The sequence below is a fragment of the Genypterus blacodes genome, unplaced genomic scaffold, assembly GCF_046128005.1.
Source record: "Genypterus blacodes isolate CSIRO-AG114 ecotype Tasmania unplaced genomic scaffold, CSIRO-AGI_Gbla_v1 ptg000156l_1, whole genome shotgun sequence".
NCBI lineage: Eukaryota > Metazoa > Chordata > Actinopteri > Ophidiiformes > Ophidiidae > Genypterus > Genypterus blacodes.
In genome coordinates, this window is record NW_027466957.1 from 5,861,228 (window position 1) to 5,868,186 (window position 6,959).

Sequence of the window (6,959 nt, forward strand, 5' to 3'; positions counted from 1 at the left end):
CAATAGTGTAAGTGGAATAGTGTACTTTAAAATAGCATAATAAGGGAAGACTGTTGAAAGATGGAGTCAAACAGCTGAAAAAAATAAAAGCCAGGGCCTATTACTGGAAGTTCAACAAACATGCACACACGGTTAACTGCCTGCAACAAACTGAAAATGACTCTTTATATGTTCTCAGCCCTCACCAAGCTCACCCATCCATAAAAATCCCATCTCAAGGAGAGCAGAGGTGAGGTCTCTCTCTCTCTCTCTCTCTCTCTCTCTCACTCTCTCTCTCTCTCTCTCTCTCTCTCTCTCGCTCTCTCTTGCTCTTGTTCTCTTTCACTTTCTTACTCTTGCTTTAACGTACACACAAAGCCTTTTCCCCCCTTTGTCATAACTACTCCAGCAATTACTCAAATGGTTATTGGAATCAATGGTTTACCTGACTGTTTGTGTTGCTTTATTGAGTACAAGAGTGTCCTGGCGAGGCACAAACCTCTAGGCTGAACACATTAAGCTGTGTGTCTGACATGGGCACAGGATACTGTAATACCATGCAATAACATCGGGGGAAATAGCAAGACTGGCAAAAACCATTGCCAGTCACTCCTGTCACACTAGAGAGGGTAATGCAAGTCTATCAGCAATGTCCCTGTTACAGTCTGCATCCCTGTTTCATAGATCTGCACGAGTAGTCCTCTGCTACAAAATCTACAACATTTCCTTTAAAAATATCAAACACTTTGGTGCAGCAGACCTCTTCCTCTGACAGATATCGAGTGAAGAGTCTAACAAGGGGTTGGGGGTGATTTCAGACTCTCTATTTAGAAATGACAATACATGAGCACGCTTAATTACCCAGACTCTAGTCTAGATCAACACAGTCTTCCAGCAGTGAAGAGACTAAAGCTGGTGTATTCATTAAGCATGAAGGGGCTCCTTTCTGCTGAGAAACAATCTGCTTTACAGAGCAAAGTCTCTTCAATGGGAAAAGACAGAGGATAACAGTAAGAAGAGGTTTTATAAGGCGGAATCAATGAGAAATCACGCAGAGATAAATTAAGATGTTGGCCTATATTTCAGGATGATTTGTTTTGGTGTGCAACAAAACAGCACTCGTGCACAGTCTTATATGTGCACTGGAATAATTCACACAGAAGCTGGGTTTTACAGATTATGAAAAAGCTGCTCTGAACCTGTCTTGGTTCTTTGCCCCTGGCGTGCAAATGTTTAGATTAATCATAATGATGATGCAGAAATAAGGGGATGCACCAACAATGACTAGTCGATTTCAATGAAACTAAATATCATTAGACATTAATCACTACTTTTTTTACCAGTATTTAGCAGTATTATTTTACCATGTCAATTTTTCAGCACTGCCACAGTATTTTGGTCATTACAGTTCAGTTTTGTAACACTAAAAGCAAACACTGTAACAGTTCATTTTTGTTCACGCCGGTTTAAGGAGAGCAGAGAAAAGGCCGGTATAACGGATGGCTCAAAGAGCAAGCTTTCTCTCTGAGGGTCTGCTCAGGTCCTGATCTCCTGGCCTCAACCTGAAACAATCACTCTTAGTTAACGACAACACTTCAGCTATTGACAGCGTGATCCCGTAAAGCAGACACTTCAATCAACAGAGCACCCGGAGGAGGTGTTGGTTGGAGGAGAACAGATGAGGGGGGATGCAGGGGGGGGCATGGGGACGGATGAAATCAAGAAGTAAATAAATGAATCGATGAATGAATAATAGATTGGCCAGCTAGTGGCCTCTCGGAGCAGCAATGCAGTATTAATAACTGACTCTTACTGTTCGTCTCTGTGTCATCACTGATACTCTTAGGTGGACCATGGCCAGCATAACACACTGCTGATCTGTACATTCGATCCGGATTACGAACTTTCTTCAGTCCTTCAGGAAGCAAAGAGAAAAGTAGAGAAAATCGAGGAAAAGAAGCATTTTCCCAGCCTGTGATAACCAAGCAAAGTCCCCATGCAAGCATCATCAACAGAAGCTATACAGCATGTAGTACATTTAACCACATCAGACCTGTTGTGTAAAAGATATAATAATAATAATAATAATAATAATAATAATAATAATGTGTATTAATCCATCCATTGAAACTGAAAAGGTTTTCAATCGACTGAATACTTTCTATCTTAAGGGCCAGCAATCACGGTCACTGTGGCTCTGGCCTGCTTGATTCAGGTCAATAGCACTCCCTTTTGCACATCAGTGGTAAACTGGATGAATCAATACAATCAATCAGAGGAGGTCGTGCGAAGCAGTCAGTAAAGGTCTGTTACAGACAGGCAACAACAGGAATGATACGTCTCAGAAACCACGGGCCGGACGTGGGACACATCCACACCTCGCTTACTGTATTAAATTAAGACGCTGGACAAATGTTACGGCCTGATTCAACACAAAACTGTGAGAGTAAGTCATCTGACATCACGAGGAGGTTAAATTCATTCTTCTTTACAAAACAGCAGAGAAATATTTATACCACTGCTGCACAAGCACTTCTGTAAGTTAATGGCTGACTGCGTGCTTACTTGATGTTTTGCTGCCGCTTCACCCCGAACTTTGAGTGAAATGATAAAATCATAAAAGTTTTTAAACTGCACTCCCTTGAAAATAAAAGAGATATATGACTTCATCCACAGTTGAGGTTATTGGCCTAATTCCCCGTATTTTAGGTTTGCTTTATTCTGTATTGCTTATCCCCTCAGACGTGTGTAGCATACCTTTGTGAGTTTTACATGCGTGAGAAATAATGTTTGACCCTGCTTGTATCCGAGCATTTGATTCATGCACATTTACCACACTGCCAGTAAGTGCTAGCTCTACACAAACTCAACTTTATACACTAAAACCATCAAGATACAGTAACAGTTTCTTTCCTGGTGAGTCCCCAAATCACTGAAGTATTTGTGGTATGTTTACAGAAAACGGAGTCTCAGCACTTGTCTCGTATCTCAAATTTAGCTCTTGTACAGAAAAATGGTAGATTGGTGGATTCATATGACTACTGTGTCTACAGTCTCATCCTCATCCAGAGCAGTCACAGTGTAAGACATATCAAGCCTGTCTGTACATTGCCCTCCAGGCCTTGTACTTAACGTAACAGTCGTAACTGTCGAGTGTGTGGGAAAATATACCCACAAGGCCTGACAATCAGTTAAGCTCGTGAGAAATACCCCAGGATGTAAACATTACACAAATGAGTGAGACTGGGTCATGGCCCCTGGCTTTAACACAAGGTGTAACCATCAGTTGTTACAGGCCATCATACCACCTGCCAAACAACTGAGACTGATAAGTCCGTGCAGCCCTGCCAGCGTAACACAAAGACAAAGGTTAAGGAGGAAGGTTTAGCTGTTTCAATGGCTGCCTGCTACAGAGCAAATACACAATTTCTTTAATAGAGGTTTATACTAAAAATATCTCTTTAATAGTCATGCATTAACCAAAGTCAATCACAAACAAAGACGCAGTTTGACACGCCTCTGTAAAAGCTCTGTATTATTGTTTTGCAGGAGACTCATTGCGTGGACATGAAGGTATGATGTATACTCTCTTTACACTCCTCTTCCTCCTTCAGTGACTGGCCTCCGAGGGACACTGAAAATAACTTAACCTGCTCAGCAATGGGACTTTCAAGCCAGGGTTTTCAGTTAGAGCTCACTGTGTTGGAAGGCATCGAAATTAACAGCTGTGGCCTGTTTGTTAAGTTCAGCTATGTGGAGGAATACATTAGGCCTATACACCACAGTGAAGTCATTACTATCATAGAACCAGATGTCTTCATTTTTTGTCATAGCCAAAGACAGATCCTTCAAACGCTGTGCTTCTTTAGCTCAATACCACCCCCTGGTGGGGCTATGTTTACTGGATGATATATTGACAGCCATGTAACTAGATCTCTTATATTTGTCGTTTTCTTTTATATGGACAAAGGCAATATATTAACACTCACTAAAAGATTTAAATGGACTTAAGTTAAAACAACATTATATGTGAGGCTGCTGACGGCAAAGTCTGACAGAGGTCTGTTCTATCCCGATGCCAGCCAGGCACAATACTCAGAAGCTCAGAAACAACTGGACATAAAAATTCCTCTCTCTCTTTCGCTCTCTCTCAAATTATGCATCAAATTTAAAAGTCTAAGATGACTCTTTTGCTCCACCCTAAGGGTCAAAATAAATGCATAAAATTTAAAAACACTGACAACCACAGACACAGCACAGAGGGGAGAGCATATCGTATAAAGGACGTATCATTACACTTGATTCTGCTTAGCAAAAAATCTCAAGACGATTGCTACCACAACAACTTCACATAAACACATATAATCTAATGAAATATTCAGATCAAGTTAACTTTCCCCCGTGTTGCCTCATAGAGTCTAAACAGCATTTTTAAGTTGCTTTGTGTTTTCTGTGATTTTCATCTTTATCAGAAGTGAAACATCTGACAACTCCAGCCTCGTTCAAATGCTAAGCTGCCATCAATGAAATGCTTTATTATAGCTCATCTCTCATTGATTTGGATATTGTTTTATCAACCCTGAAATATTCATAGGACTGTCTGAATCATATCACAGCTCTTAAGGCACTAAAAACGGAATAAGCAAGTCCAACTCATTTGATTTGAAGTTAGTGAGCCGTACGGAATAAGCTGATGAAAAAGTGATGCTATAGTTCAGTTCTGTGTAAAGTCGTCTGATGGGCAGGCAGCTGGAAATCCTACCCTCCATCCTCCGTCTCCTCTGTGTGATGGCATTCCGTTTCAAGTGCGGTGAACGTTAAACCGGAGCGGGCAACACAGCGTTTTCTGCCCGTGTCTCAAAGCGAATATAGGCCAAGTATTAATGTGCAGCTGGGAGAAAACATATTCACCGATTTAAAAATACATCACTTCTAGACTCGCAACACTATTCCTAAAAAAAAAAAAGGGGGGGGGGGGGTCCTCTCCAACGATGCGCGGACAATTAGGAAAAAACTCTACTTGCACATTTTCATGCTTCTTCTGATGCCTCGAAAACAAACTACACAGCGGCGGTTAGCGACAACAAACCTCCTGGCAGATAAACTACAACACCGAGCTGCTTTTGAAAGCTGGTGTAATAACGGGAGAAGTTAGTCGATGCCAATGACATGTTGTCATTAACTTAGCTGTGTTGTTAACAACTTAAATTGCGAGTTATTTGCGAGGAATAGTGCGCAGAAAGCTCGGTAAACACGGTACGGTGACCACGCTGACTATTTATCCCCGTGGCGAGCTTTAAATGTGGGCTACGATGGGAATAGTAGCTGGCTAGAATGCAAGCTAATATTAGCTGGCTAGGTGATGTCTCCACGTTTTAGCTGCCAAATCGGGAGAAAATACACGGGCCGTTTTCAAACAAAAATTTCTCCACTCGTGCTGACGCGTGTGTCATCTCCGCACCGACTTGGAACTGTTCTAAAATCACACCGCGGTTATACTAGTAAATTAATCCCATTATATTTCTCTTACCTTCCGGCTTGTTTTCGGCAGCCATTTCCCCTTCACGCGCAACATCCTCCTCCTCCTCACGACCGTGGGTACCACGCGCGTGCACGGCGAGGACAGCACGAGGAGGGACCGGAGCAGCGCGCGGGGAGTCGGTCCGGCCGAAGCGAACTTACTATTGGCTGCGAGGGGCTGAGTGACAGAGAGGAACACACACACACACACACACACGCGCGCGCGCGCACGCACACACACGCACGCACACACACACACACACGCGCGCTTATAGAGCTCCCTTACCTTGGCATCTGGGCCGTTTTTTTTAACAGTGCTCAGCGCGTGAAGGTTTTGCTTTTGTAATAAAAACAAAGAATGTGATTGTTTCTCTTGTCCTAAATATAGAACACAACAGTCATTTCACACTAGATAAAGCACGTGGTCGCTGAATTAATCAAGTAGGCATCAAGGATTTGAACAAACCTGCCTTTTTAACATCAGGCATTTTGACAGGTGAAATTATAACGTCAACAACAGCTGCGTTTTATTTAGGGGTGTCAGCATCAGATACTGGCAATCACGAGCAAACCTAAATGGAACAGAGCCATCCGTTAATAGTTACTTGCTATTATAATTATACTTTTGCTGCTATGACAAGCCAAAATGTCTTCTGTGGTTGGAAACAAAATCATTCCATGAATTCATTCGTCTATTGTTTTATTTCAAACTGTTTAACTTACATAATTTTTACTTACAAACGTCGTGAAACGGCTATAGCCAATCTAATTACGGATTGTTGCGCTTTTGGCAATCGTGTCTAATACATCACTTACAGACAGCCTTCATCCTATAGCCCATTAACAGGCTGTAGTAGACCAACACTGCTGGACAGGGAGTGGAGTGTAAGACGGTGGTGCTGAAAGGACAGCTCCTCTGCTGCCGGCATTCTGCAGACCAGAATTCTACCAGAGTGATGAAATAACGACCTAATAATTAAATCCTTAAATTAATGCAGCTGTTTTCCACACCGTTGCCTTACTATTTAATACGAAAATGTGATACAGACAATATTAATTTTCAATTGTGCATGCAGGCACTATATGGTTACTTATAGTGTTTGATGTGACATATCAATGTTGTCTACACGTCAAACACTGAGCAACCATATAGTATTATAATGTTAGTTAGATAATGATGTAATGGACAATGATGTGGAAATAGGCATTTGGCTGTTTCAGAACCCCACACTATGTTTTCATTTGAATTATTGTATGCTGTATTTCCAACATATCACGCATTGTATCTCAGTGTCGCAGCTTAAAATAAAGGACGATTGAAAGAATGTATGTAAATTTGAAACTTAAAAAATAAGTACAGTATACAGTACATGCGTGAAAATCTATTTAAAAAACAAAAATCATCCACAGCACAAGGGGGCGACAGAGAGCCTGGAGACTTATGGGCGCTTTCATAATTA